This window comes from Aotus nancymaae, unplaced genomic scaffold (genome assembly GCF_030222135.1).
Source record: "Aotus nancymaae isolate 86718 unplaced genomic scaffold, 86718_ANA_hifiasm-v0.15.2.pri h1tg000059l, whole genome shotgun sequence".
In the NCBI taxonomy this organism is placed as follows: Eukaryota; Metazoa; Chordata; class Mammalia; order Primates; family Aotidae; genus Aotus; species Aotus nancymaae.
In genome coordinates this window covers 12,972,943-12,998,477 of record NW_026988473.1, presented here as the reverse complement: position 1 = coordinate 12,998,477, position 25,535 = coordinate 12,972,943, and the positions used below count along the sequence as shown (strand labels likewise).

At 39.1% G+C, this 25,535-nt stretch overlaps 1 pseudogene; it reads left to right on the top strand.

Annotated features, from left to right (window-relative positions):
- Positions 1–331: 331 nt before the first annotated feature.
- The window catches only part of LOC135270231 (putative fatty acid desaturase 2-like protein FADS2B), a 43,824-nt pseudogene continuing 18,620 nt past the window's right edge, over positions 332–25,535 (top strand).

Genomic DNA, 25,535 nt, shown 5'->3' with positions numbered 1-25,535 from the left:
ACGCCCTTTACTAAAGGGCATTTAATGATGAAGGAGCATGCTTCCAAGAAGCTAGACAGCAGAGAGAAGAGAAGTGAAGAGAGAAAGGAGGAAGCAAGGTGGTCTAGGCTTCATCAAGGTAGAAAAGATTCAGGACAGGCAGAGAAGTGAGAGGCTAGGAAGATGCTCACTATCAGGTGTGTGAAGAGACAACTAGGCTGAAAAGTTTTCAGTGTAGGCATCATACTGCAACGGAATGAAAAGGGAGAAAGGCAGTCATTTTATGATACAATCAGAGGTGAGGCTTAGAAACGGCAAGAGTTAACCCAGAAATCCTAGGGATTCAATGACAATGAAACTTGAAGAAAAGTTTGCAGACAATGGGAGCATTGTAGGAAGGAATCAGTCATACCCCAGGTGAGAAGCATCAGCCAAAACAAAAACCCATAGCAAATGAGGAAGCTGAGGTCTGTGCAAAGCAGGAGGAAAATGGGAAAATCCTCAACGTGTACACCTGGCAGGAGATCCAGAGGCATAATCAGGAGGCCGACCAGTGGCTGGTCATCAGTCGCAAGGTTTACAATGTCTCCAGCTGGGGAGACAAGCATCCAGGTGGATGCCGGGTCCTCAACCTCTATGCTGGGGAAGATGTTACAGTAAGAGACTCCAAGCATTCCCCGCAACCTTCTCCCGGGTTTCTTTCCCCCAGCTGCTGGGTGGCTGACATCTTGGCTCTCCTCCCAAAAGCTTTCCACGATCACTCATCTCCTCCTAAACCAGTTTTTCCGGTTCCCTCTCTAGCAAAATTTTAGAAGTAAATTAAGCCTCAAGGTCTAGCTATGAGCTGCACCTGGTTTGGGATGAGTTCAGATGCTGCCAGTGAGTACTGTGTTTGCATATTCTGGTGTTTTGTTTTGCTTTGTTGTTCTTTTTTTTTTTTTTTTTGCTTTGTTTTGAAGCTGAGTCACTGTCTGATAAGAAGAAAGTGACAAATGTGTGAGTAAAATCTGTGGAAAAAAAAAAAACTGAACCCAAATAAAAATTTATATGACTCTTATAAATTTCAAATAATTAGAGTGTATAAAAGAAAGAAAGCAATCCATGGAGTGGGTATGAAAATGTTGTGAACAACGATGAAAGCCTACAATTACCTAGGCTGTAAGAGCTTGAAGAGCTCTTTTGCATCCGTAGTTCATTCAGTTTCATACAGGTGATCAGCCCACTTTTAGTGACACATTCAAATGCATCACTGCACTTAAACCTACAAGGAAGGTGACTATTATTCTCATACTACAGATGAGAAAATTGACATTCAAGGAGGTAAATAACATGTCACACAGCCAGCAAGTAATGGTGCCCAAATTTTGAAATCATGTTGGTTTGATCCTTAAGCCCTCATTACTCAGATTGTAAAAAAATAAAACTTCCACTTAATATATGATAAGAAGGTGTCTCAAAATCTTAAGTGTCTTAAGGAATCTCTTTTAGGAAAAATGTGGCACATATACACCATGGAATATTATGCAGTCATCAAAAACGATGAGTTCGCGTCCTTTGTAGGGACATGGATGAACCTGGAAACCATCATTCTCAGCAAACTGACACAAGAACACAAAATCAAACATTGCATGTTCTCACTCATAGACGGGTGTTGAACAATGAGAACACATGGACACAGGGAGGGGAGCACTATACACTGGGGTCTGTTGAGGGGGAGTGGGGGGAAAGCGGGGGGTGGGGAGTTGGGGAGAGATAGCATGGGGAGAAATGCCACATATAAGTGAAGGGGAGGAAGGCAGCAAATCACACTGCCACATATGCACCTATGCAACAATCTTGCATGTTTTTCACATGTACCCCAAAACCTAGAATGCAATAAATAAATAAATAAATAAATAAAAATAAAACAGTCCATAAAGAAGTCGATTTTCTCTTAACCGGGACTTTTATTTTCCACATTGTACAGATGACAAAACAGAATTAGAGGAACCAAACAACTAACTCAAGATCAGAAATTAATATATGACAGAATAGAAATTTAAATGTGGGCTTTTAAACATTTTGTGGCTCCTGTTAGTTTTACAGGTTAGCATATAACTTCTTTAACTGGTTTTAAAGATTGGGTTGAAAACACTATTTTGTTAATTACAAGTTTATAAATGGTGCTGCACTAATAATAACAGAATTCACAAATACCTGCAATATTTCATATTTTGATGCTACCAGCATCTCTTTTTCTCAATTCTTATTTTTTCCACCAATTTCTCATCCCTTTTCTCTGTCTAGGTTCTTGTTCTTCTACCATCTTCCTATCTTGTTTCTAGAGTCAGATGAATGCTTTTCTGAGTATACCCTGCTACAGCCTCACCACTTCTTTCAGATGTGATATTTTTTAAAACAAAAGTTCAACTTTCTTTGGAAAATGAGGATGAATTTGTACACAGTGCCCAGAAATCAGAGAGCAGAGGGTAGAAGAAGGTGTAGAGCATATGTGTAAGAACAACAGGAAAATAAAAATAACAAACAGAAAACGTAAAACACTACAGATCCGTACCTATCCCATCCCCTCATTTCCACAACTCACAGAAAATTCAGATGAGGTTTTGCTAACACAAGTCACAGAACTAGCTCAGAGGATGTGTTCACAAAAACATGAGCCTTCAATCACCTTGAAAATAACTGATAGCCTCACTCAGTTTGAGGCAGCCCAGATAGATGATAAAGTTTTAATTTGCTAATTATTTTTATATTCCAGAAGTCAGGAAAAACCCTGAGTTTGTGTCCAGCTATAGCCAACAAGGAGGAATTGATTAATATAATAGAAGCCATCAGAATCTTGGGGGAAAATACCCATGCCACCTTAGGAATCACGTATGTCAAGGAAGAAAATCGTAAGCTGCTCAGCCATGTACCTTAGATTTTAGATAAATAAATAAATAAATGTCCAGAGAAAAGATTCTCCTAGAGAAAATGGCTTAAGGAGAAAGAGAGAGTGGCCAGAACAATCAACAGTACTCCACGACTCAGAGTACAGGGAGCCTGAGCTTTGGAATAGGTTATGTAAACCTAGGAACATTATCAGAATGTTCCAAGCCTCAGCTTCCTCACCTGCAGAATGAGGCTAAATTACCTATCTGAGTAATTTATGGCAAATAGAACCAATGCGTGTAAAGTGTTTGGCATTAGTGCCAGATACTTAGTAAAAGTTCATTCAATTGTAGCTATTATTAGTCTTATTACCGGCATCCTTATCCTCCGAAATATAATTATTATTTCTTGTTTGTTCACCACCAGCTTACAAATCCTTTTTATTTTTGGTGTTGTCTGATTGGGAACAGAGAGCTATATAATGAAGCATCATGCTTTCTAATGAAGGAGGGAAGATCATAAAGTCAGAAGACCTGAGATCAAATGCTCACCCTATAACTTGAGGTATTTGAAGGGTGAGCCTCTGAGTGGCAAATGTGGGCCAAAGTGTGCCAGCCCCAGGCCCACGGCTGCACCTGCCCTGAGCAAGCACTCTTTTCTTATATACATAGTAACTCTTCTCTAGGTCTTCATTGTCCTTATAAAAGGTGAATGATGGTACCTAAGTAATCCATCCCATAGGGTCATTCATTCATTCAGGCAGTCAGTTGTTCCAAAATTCTTGTTAGGAGTCCAGCTTCATGGGAACGAAGCAGGTCTGCTTTACATCTGGGCTTCACATTTACTAGGAATGTCCTGAGGCTCTTGAAGCCTCAGCTCTGAAGATAATAATACTTTTGTCAGCATTGCCATAAAAGTCAGCAGAGATCAAATGAAGTGCTCACTGTGGTGCTTGGTACAGATTAGATACTCAAAGAATGGCACTCTTGTATTTTATTATTACTTCATTCTTCTGAGATAGATTATCATTTTCTCCAAGGAACTTTACTAAGAAAAATAAATCTATAAAACAAAATTGGTACATAAGCTCCTTTTACTGCACATATGAGCTACCCAGTATTTTCAAATGATATGATTTAAAACTAATGTCACATGCAAAGATTCAAATATCATATAATATGGACATTAAAATATGTCCAAGTTATTAAGGGATCAAAAAGAGTCAATAATGAATTCTCTCCAGTAAGCAATGTAACTTACAACTTTAAAGAGATTAATGTTTGAGTGGTTTATCAGAGTGAATGGGGTTTTTCCAGATGGAAACGAAATGAGATGCATACTAAGTAGCCATAGTACCTCCTTCTGAGTAGCAAATTCTTGGTTAGATTAAAAAAACATAAATAACTAAAGGTGATGTATAAAATCTGACACTTTAAGAAAGCAGAATTTTTGTATGATTTTAACATTGTGTTTTTGTTTTAAAGTAGTGTTTTTTTCAATTAAGGTAAAATTCACATAATATAAAATTAACCATTTGTAGGTATACAATTCAGTGGTATTTAGCACATTCACAATGTTGTACAACCATTACTACTATCAAGTTCCAATTTTTTCTTATCACTTCAAAAGAAAAACCTATACCCATTGGGCAGCCATTATCTACTCCTGCTACTCCCACCTACTAGCAACCACCAATCTGCTTTGTGCCTCTAAGGACTTACTGATTCTGAATATTTCATATAAATAAAACTGAATCATGTATATTACTACTTGTGTCTGGCTTTTTCACTTAGCATATCGAGAGCGAGGCTGGGGCTAGAGTTGGCTCAAAGTGATCAGGTCATGCCGAAATCTTCTAGGTGTAAGACTGATCTGTAGTTGCAGCATGTACCAGTACTTTATTCCTTTTCGTGACTGAATAATATTCCATCGTATGTGTAGATCACATTTTGTTTTCCTATTCATCTACTTATGCACATTTGGGTTACTTCTACATTTTGGATCATGTAGATAGTGATGGAATAAACATTTGTGTACAGTATTTTAATTATTTTGAATAAATACCTTGGAGTTAAAAAAATAAAAATAATGTTACTATGCTAATAACCAGAGTTATGGCCACAGTCTTTTTATCTGTAAGAGCTCACCTAGGAAAATCCAGAAACAACCTGTAAGTCCAACAAGGAGGCTTGATTAATAGATTGTAATTATAATACAATAAGCAATTTTGCAATCATTAAAATGAGGATTATAAAGCATATTTTTCTTCTTAGAAAAGGGTCTCCCTCTGTTGCCTAGGATGGAGTGCAGTGGCATGATCATAGCTCACTACAGCCTCCAACTCTTGGGCTCAAGGGACCCTGCAGCCTCAACCTCCCCAGAAGCTGACACCACAGGTGTGTGCCATCACAGCTAGATTTTTAAAATTTCTTGTAGAGATATGGTATTACTATGTTGCCCAGGCTGGTTTCAAATGCCTGGCCTCAAACCATCCTCCTGCCTCGGCCTCCCAAAGTGCTGGGATTACAGGTATGAACCACTTTACCTGGCCTACAAAACACTTCGATGACAGTAAATATATATGAATAAATAGCTGGACACGAGTTTTATATAAAACAACAGAATGTTCTGAGCTCCACAAAAACCATAATTGCAACCTTATGATGCATTCAGAGAGGCAGCATAACAAGAACAATGAAAGCAGTTTTATTATCTTGTGTGCTGAGTAGCCCACTCTTTATTTCTGGACACCACACTCTAGTAGAGAAACTCAGAAACTAAAGTTCTTTCTCATAAAAGTCAGAGTCCAACATAATGGGGAAGAATGACAAAAGCTTACAGGAAATCATGGCAGAGTTCATTTCAACTATTTGGAGGACTGGTACGTGGAAGAAAGGGAGAGTTGCGTGCAGCACCAAAAGAGAGCATTCTGAGTGGTTTCAGATGAGCAGAGCCAGCAGAGGCAGGGTGGGGCAGGGGAAAAGGAGGGTGTATACAGAAATGGAGTACAAATATAATTCACGGCGTGAGTAAGCACCCTGTCAGAATGAGCACCCCAGTCTGGACAATCCTTTACTTAGCACAATATTGGCCGAAAATACATGCTAACTAATGTGAATGGTTATCACAGAGGAAATCACTGGCTATGAGGAGAAGGCAGATAGATGAAGAGAGAAAAGACATAGGGGGAGAGAACAGAGAAAGAACAGCGAGAGAAAGGATCTTGTGTGCTGAGCTAAGGAGTCTGCATTTTACCCTTACTGCATAACTGCCTCTCCTCCCGCTATACATGAAAATGTATCCCTAGCACAGCATCCCTCCCGCCTTCATCCTCGCATCACAATCAACTGGCATTTCTAAGCTGTTGGTAAAAGAAAAGTAATAATCAGTGATCATTGCCTCTTTCCTGCATCATCCAAATTTTTTAAATATATTTTATTGCATTTTAGGTTTTGGGGCACATGTGAAGAACATGCAAGATTATTCATAGGTACATACATGGCAATGTGGTTTGCTGCCTTCCTCCCCATCACCTGTATCTGGCATTTCTCCCCATGTTATCCCTCTCCAACTCCCCACCCCCCGCTGTCCCTCCCCTAGTTCCCCCCAACAGACTCCAGTGTGTGATGCTCCCCTCCCTGTGTCCATGTGTTCTCATTGTTCAACATCCACCTAGGAGTGAGAACATGCGGTGTTTGATTTTGTGTTCTTGTGTCTGTTTGCTGAGAATGATGGTTTCCAGGTTCATCCATGACCCTACAAAGGAAACAAACTCATCGTTTTTGATGGCTGCATAGTATTCCATGGTGTATATGTACCACATTTTCCCTGTCCAGTCTATCATCGATGGGCATTTGGGTTGGTTCCAAGTCTTTGCTATTGTAAACTGTGCTGCAATGAACATATGCATGCATGTGTCCTTATAATAACGATTTATAATCCTTTGGATATACACCCAGTAATGGGATTGCTGGGTCAAATGGAATTTCTATTTCTAGGTCCTTGAGGAATCACCACACTGTCTTCCACAACGGTTGAACTAATTTACACTCCCACCAACAGTGTAAAAGTGTCCCTATTTGTCCACATCCTCCCCAGCATCTGTTGTCTCAGGATTTTTTAATGATCGCCATTCTAACTGGCACGAGATGGTATCTCAATGTAGTTTTGATTTGCATTTCTCTGATGACCAGTATGATGAGCATTTTTTCATGTTTGTTGGCCTCATCTATATCTTCTTTTGCAAAGTGTCTGTTTATATCCTTCACCCATTTTTGAGTGGGCTTGTTTGTTTTTTTCTTGTAAATCTGTTTTAGTTCTTTGTAGATTCTGAATATTAGCCCTTTGTCAGATGGGTAGGCTGCAAAAATTTTTTCCCATTCTGTTCGTTGCCGATTCACTCTAATGATTGTTTCTTTGGCTGTGTGGTAGCTTTGGAGTTTGATTAGGTCCCATTTGTCTATTTTGGCTTTTGTTGCCAATGCTTTTGGTGTTTTAGTCAGGAAGTCATTGCCTATACCTATGTCCTGAGTGGTTTTCCATAGGTTTTCTTCTATGGTTTTTATGGTGTTAGGTCTTATGTTTAAGTCTTTAATCCATCTGGAGTTAATTTTAGTGTAAGGTGTCAGGAAGGCGTCCAGTTTCTGCTTTCTGCATGCTGCTAGCCAGTTTTCCCACCACCATTTATTAAATAGGGAATCCTTTCCCCATTGCTTGTTTTTGTCATGTTTGTCAAAGATCAGATGGTTGTAGATGTGTGGCATTGCCCCAAGGCCTCTGTTTTGTTCCATTGGTCTATATCTCTGTTTTGGTACCAGTACCATGCTGTTTTGATTACTGTAGCCTTGTAGTATAGTTTGAAGTCCGGTATTGTGATGCCTCCAGCTTTGTTCTTTTTGCTTAGAATTGACTTGGCTGTGCGGGCTCTCTTTTGGTTCCATATGAAGTTTAAGGTGGTTTTTTCCAGTTCCGTGAAGAAGGTCATTGGTAGCTTGATGGGGATTGCATTGAATCTATAAATTACTTAGGGCAGTATGGCCATTTTCATGATATTGATTCTTCCTAATCATGAGCATGGAATGTTTCTCCATCTGTTTGTGTCCTCTCTTATTTTGTTGAGCAGTGGTTTGTAGTTCTCCTTGAAGAGATCCTTTACATTCTTTGTTAGTTGTATTCCTAGGTATTTTAGTCTCTTTGTAGCAATTGTGAATGAGAGTTTGCTCATGATTTGGCTCTCTTTAAGTCTGTTATTGGTGTATAGGAATGCTTGTGATTTCTGCACATTGATTTTGTATCCTGAGACTTTGCTGAAGTTGCTTATCAGTTTAAGGAGATTTTGGGCTGAGATGATGGGGTCTTCTAAATATACAATCATGTCGTCTGCAAAAAGAGACAATTTGACTTCCTCCTTTCCTAATTGAATATCCTTTATTTATTTTTCTTGCCTGATTGCTCTGGCTAGAACTTCCAATACTATATTGAATAGGAGTGGTGAGAGAGGGTATCCTTGTCTAGTGCCAGATTTCAAAGGGATGCTTCCAGTTTTTGCCCATTCGGTATGATATTGGCTGTGGGTTTGTCGTAAATAGCTTTTATTATTTTCAGATATGTTCCTTTGATACCTAGTTTATTCAGAGTTTTTAGAAACGATAGTTCTAGTTGTAAAATAGATGGAAGAGAGGAGAGAGAAAGAAGTTCAAGTGATAAAAGATTAAAATGGACCATGAAGAGACACTGACTTTCTGGAAGATGAGTATGGCAGTTAAGAGAAGGATAAAATCCAGAAGAGCCTGCCAAAATGAAGGAAGAGCAGGGTGGAGTCCAGGGAACATGTTGAAGGCCCCAGCAAGGTGTTGGCTACAGGAATGGAGAAGATGAGATGGGTAGGGAGGATATTTAGAAGACATAATTTCTAATATTTGATGAGTGACTGGATAAACTACCAGGATGGAGGAGTCTAAACTGATTTATAGATATCTGGCTTGGGCAACTGAGTGATGATATCTATTACAGGGAAGCCCAGGAGAATGCACAGGTTTGGAAGGAAGAGGAAGGGGAGAGGAGAGTTGAGTTCCACTGGGCTGGAGCTCAGGAGAAAGCATTATAGAAAAATATCTCAATATAAGAAAGAGTTTTCAATAAATGAAAGTGTTCAAAGAATAGAATGAGTTGCAGTGGGAAGATGACCCTCTGCTTATCCCTATTGGTGAAAAGGAATATGGTGACTTTCTGTGATCATTCCCACTCCAAAGCAGCTGTCTCCCAGGACAAGGGCAAAGATGCTTTCTCCACATAAATTGGCCTGTTTAGAACTTACTGTCCATATGAAATTTGTAGAGACTTGTTCTAGCCATTGCCTTAGGGCAGGTGAAATCTGAGAAGGAAGCAGAAGAGGAATTGTCCAAAGGTGTGAAAGCAGGGGTCTTCATCTATAGCTGGATATAGAACAGTCTCGTGAGCTTTTTTGTAGTGAGTACATCAAGGTCTATATTCTAGTTATCTTGTTTTATGACTACATATACAACATTCTCCATGGATGGTTTCTAAATTCATGTTTGTTCTTTAGTAAATTTCTTTTGAGAAATTTCAACCCACCTCAAATGAACTAAGTAATAATCATATACAATCATGGCTACTTATTAATGTCTGATTCCAAAATCTAAGCTCTTAACCTCTAGGCTGGGTCTTCCATAGGTTTTAGAATGACTGAATAAATGAATGAAAGAATTAATGAGCTCATGAAAAAGATTAGGTAGTATTATCTACATTTAGGAGAAATTGAGTAATTTCTGTGTGTGAAATTACTTTCTACTCCTCTGCTACCTAAACTATGCCTTAGTGTGAATTAGGAAAGGCACACTCCTTGGGTGGTTGCAGCCTTATAGGAACAAGGTTCAGCAAACGGAGTGTCCACTGGAAGTCAGGCCACACTTACCATCTTGGCCGAGTGCCTTTGTACAGGGCACAGCCTGTATACACCATTTAAGTTGTAAAAACAGAATTGTGTCTCACACCCTCTGATTTAACATACTTTTCTCTTCCACTGGGGATCATACTGCTTTTACAGGAAAGCACATGACTCCATCTCCCACCAAATAACAGCAAAAACTTAGCAGTTTATCCAAGGTATTTGTGAAAGCAAAGTAATCATCACATCTTCTCCATGCTGTTACTATTTTGGAAATAATCAGTTTGAGATGAGCTATGGCACAAATTTATGAATAATTTAAATAGTAAAGATGATGATGATTGAGAAGGAAAAAGGCTAACATGAAAATTTGAGATGTTGAAGTCACAAAAAGGTCCAAAAACAGAGATGCCATGGATAGGAAGAACAGCAGCACTTCACACCTGTATACTTTTAGTGTTACACTTTGATTATCCTAATGCCTTGTTACAGAAATGCTATATCCATTCATTCATTCACCCTTTCCCTTATTCATCAGGCATCTATTGATCACATGCTATACTGCAGGCACGGTGATCAACTTTAGGTATACATTGACCAATAATAGTACATGGTTCATCTTTAAAAAATTCACAAACCACTAAAACAGAGGGGTGAGTACACAGATTCATTATAGTGTAATTTGAAAAGCTCTAGGAACAAAGTGTCGTGTGAACCCAGGAGTAACCATGAATTATTTTCCTGAGTGACTGGGAGAAGCAATGTTTAATCTGGGTTTTGAAGGATGAGAGGAGCTTTTATAGAAAGAAAATGAAGGAGACAGTGAAGGCCAAGAGAGCAGGAAGTGTAAAGCCCCAGGACTACAGAAGGCCATGGAATGCATACTGAATGGGGAGGCTCCAGTAGAGAAGATGATCCATGAACGGTATAGAGAAGGTGAATCTAGGGAGGCAGGTTGGAGCTAGAGGCAAAGTGCTTTACATGACTCAAACCTAAGGTGGGGAGATGCCACCACCAACTGCCAAACAGATCGATACATACTGATTTTAGCATCATCCCCAATCTGTCATCACTCCTTTCTTGGGAGGACTTTAAGGCTGCAATGGACCTTTTGGGCTTTAAGCCTTTAGAATTGCGTAACCCTGAATTCAAATCCTGGCTCTGCTATTGAGTGTGGCATTTGGGGAAAGATACTTCTTTCCTCTGAAATTTAGTGTCTTTATCTGTACAATGAAAGTGGTAGAACCTTACAGAACTAAAATGATGACTATGAGTTGGCCCATAGAATGCCTTGTACCCAGGACGTGCTTCATAAACACTGACACTATCCCTTCTCCTCTTCATTGTATCCCCTTTCCTCCTTCAACAGAAACACATTTTGCCCAAGAATGTTAGTAACAGGACTCATTCTTGCAGATCTCTTGCAAAGGGGATTTCACAACTTAGCATCTAGATTCTGTTTGAAAATTCTTTCGAATAGACTATTCTAAGACTACCCACTCCTTTGTTGTATTGCCCCGTTAACGCAGGAAAGAGTTCCACAAAGCAGGCCAGTATTTACTATTCTGAAAATCTCTGCAGCATTCCCATATGTATCATCACAGTTTTAACCTACGAACTTTCCTGGGTATTTGAAGAAACAATGAACACAGAAGAATTTTATTGTCAGCACACTGTGCTAGGACTCTAGATAGCTGCTCAGAGTACAATGACATTGCAATAGATTACATTCTACACTTTGGTCTTGATCCATCAGGATGTGTTCCATCCTAACCCGCTCTGAAACAAGCAGCGCATGATTTTTCAGTATGGGGCATGACGAGATGTTTTAATCACCCTCTGATTCACTGACTCGCTCTTCCAGGTTAGGGGACTTAAGCTTTAGTATCATAAATGTGAAAAATCTAAACACCTTTGAAATTATTTAGTCCAGCATTTCCCAAGGGAGTTGGGGGAGTGTACAGAAGAAGAATGGACACTGGTGACATCATCTGTACAAAAGAAGCACTGGAACATCACTGCCTGAACTGATTCTAACAGATAAAAGTCCATTTTACATCATCACATCTGGGGAACCAGAGGTGAAATGAGTCTAAAGACTTGATATTGTACCCTTCTAACTAATCTTGTTCATTATAAAAACACCTTCTTACTTCTATAATAAGTAATTATATTATAATATAATATTATAATACTATAAAAATAAGTAGGCTCATATGTACTTAGATATATCTGAAGTTGCTTCAGTATTTGAAGATTTAGCACTCATTATATTCACTAATATAATTCAGAGTTCGGTCTACATTAGGTATTGAGGTAAAGGAAGGAAATCTCTGAACCGCTGTATTGAAGAGAAGGTAGATAGTGAGTTCTTATCAGCAGAGGTATACATGTAAGAAATACGTCTGATGTATATTTAAAACATAGTAAATGCCACTTGGTATTATTATTAATTTACTTAATCCTCATAAGAACTTTATGAATTGAGTGGCTATTATCATCACCCCCATTTAGGGAAAAGAATATAGAAGCATCATCACAGGCTACTCAACAGACTTGCCTACAACTACTTAGCTAGTAAGTAGCAAAGCCAGAATTTACATATAGGAAAGCTGGCTCCAGGGTCCACTTTCATAATCAGTATTATGCAACACCACCACTGCAGAGTAATTTGTATGACCTTCATATATACAATTTACAACTTTGGTTATTTTTCTTCATTTTTAATTACTCCCATCCCCAAACCATAATAGCACCAAGTCTGGCATCTCCCTCCTGGAGAATTTTCCTTCTTTCTGAAAACAATTTAAATTCCTGAAAGAGAAGATTCTCTTTCTTCCAAACATAAGCAGGATATAGGAAGCATCACTGCTTCTCATAGCCATATGGAATTGCTACTTAACATGCACCTGAGATGGAAAAATATAGTTTGTCACCTCTATTCTGCTCCTGGCTGTCACCAAGTCCCTGCACAGACCACCAAAGTTTTTTTTTTTTTTTAATAGAGAGTGAGGAGATTCTTTCAGTGACAAACTTAGCCAAAGGTGTACTATTTTAGACCACCCAGGTCTCTAGGGCTGTGCTGTTATGATTTCACATGCCTTTGCCTTAAGCAATCATCAAGTTTAAGCTGTCCTTCTCTAGAATTAACGAATCCAAGGGGTCTCATTCCCCTGGGTGTTGGCCAGGAACCCAGAGAGAGCCCTCAATGGAAGATATAACTTGCATAGTCAATCTTGGTTGCTACACTGTCTCAGATAGTGTGAGCAACTTTCACACTAAGGCTGATGCTGGTCTTTTATACAGAATCATCCCAACCCATAAACTCAACTATTTCTTCTGGTGATAAAATAAAATAGTGACCTCATCAATGCTCCAGGATCACCTGACTGTGTTGGTCATACCTAGAGAAGCAATGCATGTAGTAGGTGGGTCTCCAGCAGGAAGCTTTCACAGAGGTAGTTTCCAGGGATAATTTTGATCAATTAACTTGAAACATCAACTTGGAGTTACAAGCAAATCCTCTACAATGAGGCCTGTGCTGATTCCCAGACTGAGCACAGGACAAAATAAGAAAGGGGACTAATTCGTGGATAAGCATATCTCTTCGAAGCCTCTAACAGGTCTCTCTGATTTACAGGATTTCAGGGCCATGCACCCAGAGCTTGATGTTGTGCAGTTGTACCTGAAGCCACTGCTCATTGGAGAGCTTGCCCCAGGAGAGCCCAGCCAGGAAAGACACAAAAAATGTGAGTGAGGTGTCAGGATCCAGGGGTGTAGAAGGATGGAAACAAGGCATATTTTAAAGCCAATTAACTTTTTTCTCTGACGCTGTCATGCACGGTGGGCACACACTAGAGTCAATGGGTGGATTCCACGTATTTCCAAACAAAACCTTTTTCTTTGGATCATCAGAACTCTTAAACCTTTGTGAAGCAAAAGAATGGAATTTTTGGCCCTTCATCAAACAGTAATTTCATGTCTCTAAGCACCTACTTCATGCCAGGCAACTTACAGATATAATAATTTCCTTTTCATTGACTGCTTGTAATTATGTGTTATGCCTGTGTCTATGTTCCCAGCCCAACTAAGTTGCATAAGAGCTGAGACTATGTCTACTTTTCTTACCCCTGTGTCCTGAAGACCTACTTGCACGGGATCAACATGTAGTAGGAACTCCAAAAATAGCTACTGATTGAAAGATGTAACTGTATCCTAACTACAGCCTTTTTACATTTGGGGAAATTATCATTCAGGGAAAATAAATTACTTTCTAAAAGTCCGACAGCTGTTGTATCAAAGAGCTGAGACTCCAGATCACTTTTCTCTGGCTCCAATCCCTTAGGTACTCCCAAGCATGAATGCCATTCTTTCTTTAATATTTTGGCTACATGAATACTGTCTTCTAAAGGACAGAGTCTCTATAGGACTAAAAATTCACTGGGATGGTTTTACATAACACTGAGAGGAATTTTACTCAATATTGAGTGATTCCATTTCTTTTTTTTTTTTTTTTTGAAAGAAAGAAAAAGAATAAAGAAGAAGAGGAAAAAGGAAGAGAAAGAGAGAGAGAGAATAGGAGTATTGCTTTCTTGCCCAGGCTAGAATGCAGTTTAGTAATGGGTATTGAAAACCTCTTTTATACCAATAATTATACTTGATGTAAACAGGAAGGAATAAGGGAAGAAAATAACAAACGAGCAGCCAACCAATATTTCATTTAAACCCATGAAATGCTATGCGATTACCGAGGAGTGATTTACTTCCAATTATGTAGTCACTTTTGGAATAGGTGTGAGGTGGTAATGTATGTTTTATGTATTTGAAGTGGAGAGTTCTATAAATGTTTATTAAGTTTACTTGTTCCAGGTCTGAGTTCAAGTCCTGGATGTCCTTGTTAATTTTCTGTCTCGTTGATCTATAAAATCGTTAGCTTCTTGTTACATTGATCCTTTTGCCATTATGTAATGTCCTTCTTTGCCTCTTTTGCTCTTTGTTGCTTTAAAGTCTACTTTATCAGAGGCGAGAATTGCATCTCCCGCTTTTTATTTATTTGTTTATTTTTGCTCTCTGATTGGTTGATAAATCTTCCTCCTTCTCTTTGTTTTGAGTCTTCATGTATCGTTGCATGTGAGATGGGTCTGGATGCAGCATACAAATGGATTTTGGCTTTTTATCGATTAGAATATATATAACTTTAATACTGGCATTTGATGCTAGCCGGCTGTTTTGCCCATTAGTTAGTGTAAATTTTTCATTGTGTTAATGTTCTTTTCTTTTTGATATATTTTTGGAAAGGCTGATATTGGTTGTTCCTTTATATGTATAGTGCTTCTTTCAGAAGCTCTTGTAAAGCAGGCCTGGTGGTGGTGAACTCTCTAAGTACTTGTTTGTTCGCAAAGGATTTAATTTTTCCTTCGATTATAAAGCTTAGTTTGACTGGATAGGAAATTCTGGGTTGAAAGTTCTTTTCTTTAAGGATGTTAAATATTGGTCCCCACTCTTTTCTGGCTTGTAGCGTTTCTGCTGAGAGATCTGCTGTAAGTCTGATAGGTTTCCCTTTATGGGTAACCTGACCTTTCTCTCTGGCTGCCCTTAGTATTTTCTCCTTCATTTCAACCCTAATAAATCTGGCAATTATGTGCCTTGGGGTTGGTCTTCTTGAAGAATATCTTTGTGGTGTTCTCTGTATTACCTGGAGTTGAATATTACCCTGCCTTGCCAGGTTGGGAAAGTTTTCCTGAATGATATCCTGAAGAGTATTTTCTAACTTGGATTCATTCTCTTCGTCACATTCAGGTACACCTATCAAACGTAAATTAGGTCTTTTCACATAGTCCCATATTTCCTGGAGACTTTGCTCATTCCTTTTCATCCTTTTTTCTCCAATCTTGTCTTCTCATTTCATTTCACTGAGCTGGTTCTCGACTTCTGATATCCTTTCTTCTACTTGATCAATTCGACTGTTTAAACTTGTGCATGCTTCGCGAAGTTCTCGTGTTGTGTTTTTCAGCTCCATCAATTCACTTATATTCCTCTCTAAATTGTCCATTCTTGTTATTCGTCAAACCTTTTTTCAAGGTTCTTAGTTTCTTTGCATTGGGTTAGAACAAGTTCTTTTAATTCACAGAAGTTTCTTAACACCCACATTTTGAAACCTGCTTCTGTTATTGGAACACACTCGTAATCTATTAAGCCTTGTTCCGTTACTGATGAGGAATTGCGACCCCCTGTAGAGGGAGAGGCATTCTGATTTTGAGTATTCTCTGCCTTTTTAGGCTGATTTCTTCCCTTCATTATATATTTATCCATCTGTTGTCTTTGTAATTACCGACTTTCTAACTAGGTCTCTGAGCAGACGTCCAACTTGTTGATTCCCAGCGCCGAAATCTGAGCAATCCACTGCACCGGCCAAAACAGCGGTGTTAAGATTGATGGTGCTTTTCTGCCTGGGAATCTCCGGACTCTGCACCAAAAACTGGCACGCTAAGGCACCAGCAAAACCGCCACGCCGGCCACAAGAGTCGCCCTGGCGACACTTGGGGCTCCTCTGCTGGGAATCTCCTGGTCCATGAGCAACAAATATTCGTCTGAAAGTGTGGCGTCCTCTCGTTCTCTGTGCTTTCACTGGGAACTACGAGCCCGAGCTGCTAGTGATCAGCCATCTTGGATCAATTCCATTTCTTGAAATTTATTTTTTGTAACAGTTACATTTGCTTGACTCTTAAGCCCTTCAAAATAATTTGTATAGTGTATGAATTCATATACCACTGCGAAGCAGAGGGAGCAAGGATTTTATTCTTTTTTAAAAAAATGAAGAAACAGACTCACAAAGGAAGCAGGACTAATCTGAGGACATGGAACTGGTTGCGTGAAAATCTGAGACTAACCCTTAAGCTCACTCTTTAGGCCTGTGTTTATCCCACAACACAGCTCTGTTCCAAAGAGTGGGTTGTGAGGATATCCAGCCTGCACTCATGCCCCAACCCTGCCATTCTCAAATCACGTGAGTCTAGGCCAGTTCCCAAACCTCTTGTGGCTCAGTTTCTCCCCCTATATAAGACTGAAAACAATGGTACCAATCTTATGAGAATTATTGGGAAAACAATTGAAGGAGGTAAAGTCATTTCAAGTGCTTAGAACAGTGTCTGGAGCATAGTAAATGTTAAATAAATTCTACATATTATCATAATCATGAACTTATGAAGGTACTAGTAGTTTTAAAGTTTTCAGATATGTCCCCATTATTTGAGTCGGGTGGCCCTACATTTAAAAGGGAAGGTGATGCAAAACTTTATTGTTTTGCCTAAATTTTTTCTGTAAGAAAAGTAAAATCCCACCAATGACTGAGACCTACCAGATAATCATTATCTAAGACTTGGTCCCTGGAGATAAAGGTCTACCATAAGTTTTCTTTAATACATTTATGTGAATATTCAAGTTGCTATATATAGAAAATTAGTATTTGAGCATAAAATTGGGTGTCAGGTGTGGGCTTAAGTCCACCATCTGTCACTGACTTGTTGATTTCAAGCCAGTCCCTCTTCTGGGTTTTGATGAACTCCCTCAACTCTGCAATAAATGCTTTGCAAAAGATGACCAGGCTGGAGGCATCCTAGAGATAACAAATTAATATTAGATAATTATTAAAATAATCTGTGGCTACAATAATTCTAAGGTTGATGGGGGTTTGGGAGATGAGCCTATCTAACACTTCTGCCAGGCAATGGATCCTTTGAAAGTTATGAAACTTCTGTGAATTTTGAAATTTTGGGCTTCTAGAATTATTTTCATAGCTCTTGTCTTTTTTTTCCCTAATGTTTCTCCTTTCTTACATCTGAACAACCCTGTTATCTTTCTTATAACCTGGTCACTTTCCCAACTGTCCTAGTTTCAAATCCACTGTAGTCAGTAAGCCAAGAGATACTTCTTTCCATTCTTGTGTGCTCCCCAGTACGATGTGTCAAGCTTGTAAACCAATGCTAATATTGTGCATGAACACTCACACATGCACATACACACAGTGCCCTCATACGAGACCTCTCCACCAAGTACACACACACTAATGCCACTGGAAACCCTGCCTTGTTTCTAGGGATTCACTAAGCAGCTCTCAGAAAGTTCATCCTGATAACTAATCTAAGTGAACTACATTGTTCTTCAATTAATCACCATCTTCTACAAAATAACCCTTTCTATACATTAAGCAACTGAAGACCTGGAAAGCACCTTGTAAACTATGGAAACACGGATCCATAGAGATGACCAAGTTCCCCAAAACAGAACCAGAGCTCACTCAACACCTGATGGTTTAAAAGGCGACTGTTAGGTGTATGTATCTCTCTACTGCACCCTCCTCTCCTTCCCTCTCCCCTGCAAAAATCTAATTCTGAATTCCATAACAGTTTTAGGACAGTTTACAAGTCATTATTCATCTTTCACTTCTGCAGAAAACAACAATAAATTTCATACACTTTTTTTAAAGATTTTATATGCTGGTTCATTGTTTTGGGGTTTTAATTCTGGACAATTAAATTTATTAATAAAATTCTATTAATAAAGGACATGTATACAAAATTATTAATTATGCTTGCTTGTATTCCCTTTCCCCTGAAGGAGTTAATTTACTCTTTGAATATTTATTTCATAGTCCCAGTTGGTGAAAGATTTCTGAGAATTGCAGAGGACTGTAGAGGCTATGAACATGTTCAATGCCAACCTGGGGTTCTTCTTCCTTCACCTTGCCCAGATCTTAATTTTGGAAGTGCTGGAATGGCTAACACTGTATCATTTTGGCAATGGCTGGCTTGTTACGATATTCATTTCCTTTATCCTCACAATTTCTCAGGTAAGCTGATATACTAAGCCCAGATAGCGTCCTCATAGAAAGACTCAGAATTTCTTCTTTCTCTTTAGACTGGTATCAGCGGCTGCCTGACACTTCCTGGCAAGGAACTCATCAATGTCAGGCACTTACCAGCAAGTTACCAAATTTCATTGGTTCTCACCTCTGTAAAGTGAGGATAATAAGTAATGTGGAATTATTCTGAGGACTAATCAGGCAAATGTGTAAAATACAATGCACAGTGTCTGGCCTATGGTAAATGTTTAATTAACGACAATTGCTGCTATTTGCCCTGGTTTATCCCCACCGTTTCAGTGATTAAAGTTCTGTCCTTAGCCATGCAACACACATCCAACCAACATATATCAATACATCAGACCCTGAATTCTTCAAGGGCAGAAATGATATCCTGCATGAGAATAAGAACATGTGAGTTCCTCCATAAATGACAAATAACAACTGACACTTAGCAGGGCATTTGATAAATCCTTGTTGAATGAAGTGTGAATCTCTGAATGAGCATGATACCATGTTGTGGATACAAAGGAAAAGTCAACATGCTCCCTGCTCCTGAGAAAGAAGTCATCTAATGGAGGAGACAGTCTGTCACAAACAGCTAAACACACTGCCTGGCCCAATTCAATCATATTAATGCCAAGGAGAGGAACCAGCATGTACTGTTGGAGCAGAAAGGGGCATTTAATTCTCATTAGAATCATTGGAAAAGGTTTCATAGAGAATTAACTGCAATGTGTTTCTACATTGCAGAATTCTGTATGTTAATTTTTTTCTTAAATCATCTTTTTTTATTTATTGAAAAGTGACTTTTGGAAACAAGAAAGGAAATAACTATTTGTTTAGTGCTTAACATAAGCTGGGCACTTTATAGCTATGTAAGTAGCACAACAACCCCATGAGTTAGGTATTAGTATCCTCTTTTATCAGATGAAGAACTGAAAGTGAGAGCTGCTGAGTAAATTGCCCAGAGTCGTGAAGCTCATTAGTGGTGAAGAATAGTTTAGAATTCAAATCTGTCTGACACCAAAGACCTTGGTTTCTGCACTCCATACTGGAAACCTTTGAAAGTGACAAGGAGAGCATTCCAGGCTGAGAGAACAAAGGCATAAAAGTTGGAAACAACAGGATATGTGTAAGAAATAAAAACTAATTTTGGCTGGAGGTCGAGTAAGAATTTGGGCCCAGTGTTCTCAAATAAGGTTGTGAATCTACTATGGGACTCATTTATTGATTTCTTCTTAGGGTCTCAATTTCTCTAATAGTAACTTCATCTCTGCTAGACTCAGAGTTCATATTTGCAGCATGACACGGCACACCTTTCCATGTTTAAGAAGTCTAAGTGGAACCACATGATGCATAAATTTGTCATCGGCCATTTCAAGGTATGGGACATCAGGGAACATGAGGGGGATTCCTGAACATGAATTCCTAAGGAAGTGATTCCATGTTTGTACATTGATATCAGTAAAAAAAAAAAAAAATGTTTATGATACCCCACAAATAAATGTAAGTGTACTAACAATGTAGACAATATATATTCTAATATATTACACATTATAAAATAGGTGCTAACATGAGAATTTTAAATTTTTTATGAGGATACATTTGGTTCTATTTAAGAAGCTCTTATATCTTGTATTAACCTGATACACTCTTTGGCCAAATCCCTGGCAACCCCCTGCCCTAAGGAACCACCTCGCAGAAGAAAGTGTGTGCCTTGAAAAATGAAGATGTGCTTTGTAAAATCATAAGTGGGAATATTCTTAGAAAGGATTTGAAGATTTATTGCTGGGAAGCGAGGGGAAACCAGCAAGCCCGATTAGTCCTAGGGGTGGGGTGGAGGGGTGAGGGGCTATGAAGAAATAAAGGGAAAGATATAGACCAGATAGAAGTGAAGAGAAAGACTTATCAGGAAAAGCCAGATGGCTCTGTTCAAGAGTGGAGGATTGCAAAATCCAGACTGCTGGAAAAAGCAGGTAGAGATATGACAGCTGGTCTTATCCCCGCTTACTTGGCCTCCAAAAAGCAGGTACCCTGTCCTATGCACCACTGCAGTGCAGCACCTAGGAGAATGCCTGGCACATGGGAGGCCTTCAATAAGCATTTGTTGAATGAAGGAATGAATGAATGAGTGAGTGAACCAGTGGACAGTGCAGGACTTTCAAGCGTGGCTTCCAGCCCTGGCTCTGACAGTGCTCATCCTGTGATCTTTAATAAATCACATTCTATCTCTGGCTTTCTGTGTTCCCATCAGTAGTATTAGGGGTTAAACTTAATATCTGCTTTTCTAGAACTTTCTAGGGTTTAGTGACTACTTACTCTTGCCTAGAAGGGAAGCAAATACCTCTGAGCCTTCCACTAAACCAAATCCTTGCATTCAAATCAGGCCCCTTAGGAAAAACCCATGGGCACTGACTCAGAGCCTACTTGTTCTTCCCTAACATAGGGATATTATACATATATCTCTTTCTGGTTAACTGGCTCCCCAGCCTGTAGTGGCTTAGAAGTAGCCAACTCATAAAAGGGTGAAGACAATGCTGGAGTCAGCCCCACAGAGAGTAGTGACCAGTAACTACTTACAGCAAACGATAAGGAAACACAGATGGGCACTCACATTTTGTGAGTCTGACAAGTGCCAGGTTCGGAACTAGCCCCATTAGGCTATTGTCTCAAGTAATTGTCATGACATGGGGACATAGAACCCCTAGATTTCAGCACATGTACGTTCATTGTGGCACTGTTTACAATAGCAAAGACCTAAAACCAACCCAAATGTCCATCAACAATAGACTGGATAAAGAAAATGTGGCACATGTACACCATGGAATACTACACAGCCATAAAAAACAATGAGTTCATGTCCTTCATAGGGACATGGATGAATCTGGAAACCATCATTCTCAGAAAACTGACACAAAACAGAAAACATGTTCTCACTCATAGGCGGGTATTGAACAATTAGAACATGTGGACACAGGGAGGGGAGCACCACACACTGCAGTTAGTTGGGGGGTGCTAGGGGAGGCACAGTGGGGGTTGGGGAGGGTAGGGAGAGATAATGTGGGGAGAAATACCAGATAAAGGTGATGGGGGGATGAAGGCAGCAAACCACCTTGCCATGTATGCACCTATTCAACAATCCTGCATGATCTGCACATGTACCCCAGAACCTAAACTACAATTAAAAAAAAAAAGAAAAATTCATGTTCAGAGGAGTTAACTATTTAAGCCAATGGCCATAAACTGGTCAGTGGAGAATTCATAGCACAATACTGAATAGGGCAGGCACCAGAGCAGTGCTGCTCTATGCTGGCTTTCATTTGGAGCCACCTGAAGAACTTCTTTTTTTTTTTTATTGTATTTTAGGTTTTGAGGTACATGTGAAGAACATGCAAGATTGTTGCATAGGTACACACGTGGCCGTGTGATTTGCTGCCTTCCTCCCCTTCACCTATATCTGGCATTTCTCCCCGTGATATCTCTCCCCAACAGGGAAGAACTTCTTTTTTAAAGCCCTAGTGCCTAAGCACCATCTCTAGATATTCTAAATTTATCTCTGGTAGAGTCTAGATGTCAGTGTTTTTGAAAGTTCCCCAGGTGATTCTAACCTGCAACAATGAACCTGCCTTCTGTGGCAATTCGGGCACTCATTAGCTGGGTCACCTTGAACAAATTACTTACCAATTTTGAACCTCAGTTTCTTCGACTGTAAAATGGGGATAGATGAAGGCTTCAACCTGGTAGAGATGTTGTTAGGATTATATGCAACACTCATGTGTGATGTTTAACATAGTGCCTGGTATACAGGAAATGCTTAATAATTGTTAGTTGTTACTAATATTAGCAACAGTCTTTCATAATCAAAATGAAGACTCAGAATTAATAAGAAAAATGTTTAATCACTGCAGTATTAAGAAGATGGGGATAAATCACAGCATCATTGAGTTGCAAGGTACCTGGAATCACCTACTTTTATCTGTCCTGTCTCCCATTGAGCAGATCGAGGCTTAAGTCAATCAGATAACACAGAGTTGGATTTTGATTCTTATTGGAGATGTGTTGCCCAAAATAGTTAGAATGAATAATAAGTTGTTATTTCATGTGATAGGTCACATTTGACCAGAACATTCCTATGGGCATTCTATTCCAACCTCTATCCACCAGTGTAAGATAGATGAGGGTGTTTCTGGATTTACTCAGGGATACTTACCACGGAATAAAGGAGAGGCAGTTTATTAAGCTATTGTGAGTTTCAGGTAATAGATCATCACATTTTTCTTCCTCTGTTCTGAGGAGTCAGAGGAAAGGTAAGACTCATCTGCCTTGGATGTAACTGGCAGTTGATTCAGTGCCAATATGTGAAATATTTCAGATCAGCCCTACCCATGCTGGCGCTTTAAAAAAAAAATCACTGCTTTCCCATTGATTCAGATTTATGCACAGCTATTTCTAGATACGCTTGTCTCCAGAAATAAATTTGCAGTAGTCAAAATGAATATAACCTTGATGACTTGTGAGCTGAGTAAGAAAATAGGAAATGGCTCTAAAAGGAAATCAAGTGTACTCTGCCTTTTTTGCAGGCAAAAACAGTGATTCATGAGCAAAATGAACATAGGCTTCAACTATGTGCAGGAGAGAAAACTATCTGTGGAGAGGAAAGGTGGGCAGGGAGGATGTGACAAAGAAAATAATAAACAGCAACATCCCCACCTTAGATATACATCATAATTTTAAAGTTTAAAACTTAACTTCTTGTCAATTATCTCCCCCACCACCTCCTGGAAAAGGCACCAATATGGAGATTGTTCAGAATGTTCATTCACCAACTGTGCAAAAATATACATACTCTGGTCTTTGCAGTGTTTGTACAATAAAGGAGCACTTCCCAAAATAAATCATGAAATGTCTGCATACATTTTGGACTACTATACAATGCTAAAATCAAAATGGACTCCTTGTAGCATATTTTTGATAATCCTCAGTATGCACACTTTAAAAACTAAGAATCAAGTCTCATTATAGGCATAATGGTTCCGAGCATTTGAAATTAAGATTTTCCTTGAAAATTGGGCCTATACTGATTCCATGATGACATCCTAAAACATTTCATTTTGGTGAGGAAAAGGAAAGTGTCAAGCTTGTTATTTTCTGTAATCCTCTCAACAACCTCATCCATCTTACAGACGAGGAAATTGCCCAAGGTCACACACCTAAATGGATGGCCAAGCAGGTATTAAATTCAGGTTGGTTTCAGTCCAAAGCTTGGGTTCTTTCTGCTGCACTGTGAATAGACCTAATGAGAATAGACCTAATGTGGAAATGAGGAATGACAGCGTGGTTCCTGCCTAGAATTTGTTGAAAGGGAAAGAGAGGATTCCAGGGCAAGTGAGGATTATTAGCTGCATGCCAAATCCTCTCTTTCCCTTGTCTCTGGCAATAATGGCTTTCAGAAAGAGGAGTCAAAGGAAGGTACTTATTTGGATCACACCCATAATTACTCTGACCACTTTTCTAAGCTTTATCTGTTAAGATCTGCTCCCCATCATATCATGGATCAAAACCAGTCTCCCACATCACTACTTACCACAGACAGTCATTGGCTAAAAGAGTACAGTCAGCTGGCAGAAGAGGCCAAAATGTTGGTTCTCAGGGGACTTAATTGAAAAGGAGAATCTCTTCTTATCACATTGTCTTTGTTCAGTTGTCTACTGTTCCCAATAGATTGTATGTTTCATAAACATGAAAACCCTGTTCTATCATGGTTATCTTTACGTTCCAAATGCCTAGCTCAGTAAGTATCTGACACCTATGACATAATTCAAAATAAATGATGAATGTGTGAATAAATGCACAATTGTAAGAGTAAGTGGGTCATATGCAATTTTAAAAAGCTCTTATTTTTATTTTATTTTTATTTATAATCTACATACAGTAATTGTATGCATTTACGAGGCACAACGTGATGTTTCAATACATATGCAAGTTGTGTAATTATCAAGTCAAGGTTATTAACATATTCATCACTTTGAACATTTATCATTTCTTTGTGGTAATATTCAATATCCTCTCTTCTAGCTAACTTGAAATATATAATACCTGATTATTAGCTACAGTCACCCTACTACAGTGGTCCTCAACCCTTCTGGCACCAGGGACTGGTTTCGTGGAAGACAATTTTTCCATGGACTAGTGTGGGGGGGATGGTTTCAGGATAATTCAAGCACATTACATTTACTGTGCACTTTATTTCTAGTACTATTACAATGTAATAATGAAATAATTATACAATTCACCATAACGTAGAATCAGTGGGAGCCCTGAGCTTGTTTTCCTGCAACTAGTGGGTCCTATCTGGGGATGAGGGGAGACAATGACAGATCATCAGGCATTAGATTTTCATAAGGAGGATGTAACATAGATTCCTCACATGTGCAGTTCACAATAGGATTCGTGCTCCTATGAGAATCTAATGCCACAGCTGATCTGATCTGACAGGAGGAAGAACTCAGACAGTAATGAGAATGATGGGGAGCAGCTGTAAATATAGATGAAGCTTCCCTTGCTTGCCTGCCACTCACCTTCTGCTGTACAGCCCAGTTCCCAACAAGCCACAGACTGGTGCCAGTCCATGGCCCAGGGGTTGGAGATCCTTGCCTTATCATGTAATAGAACACCAAACTCATTTTTCCTGTCTAACTAGAACTTTGTACCCATCTTATGCAATTCAATGGAAGAAACAGAGAGCACTGATGGGGCCCTAGAAAGGGGTACAGAAATTGTTAAGTATACTTTGTGAAAGGTTGAACTTGAGGTACCATGAGATATCCAAATATATATATGCCTGAATGGGCACTTTCAAAAATATATATATTATAATAAATAAATAAATATAAATATATATATTTACTTACATATATA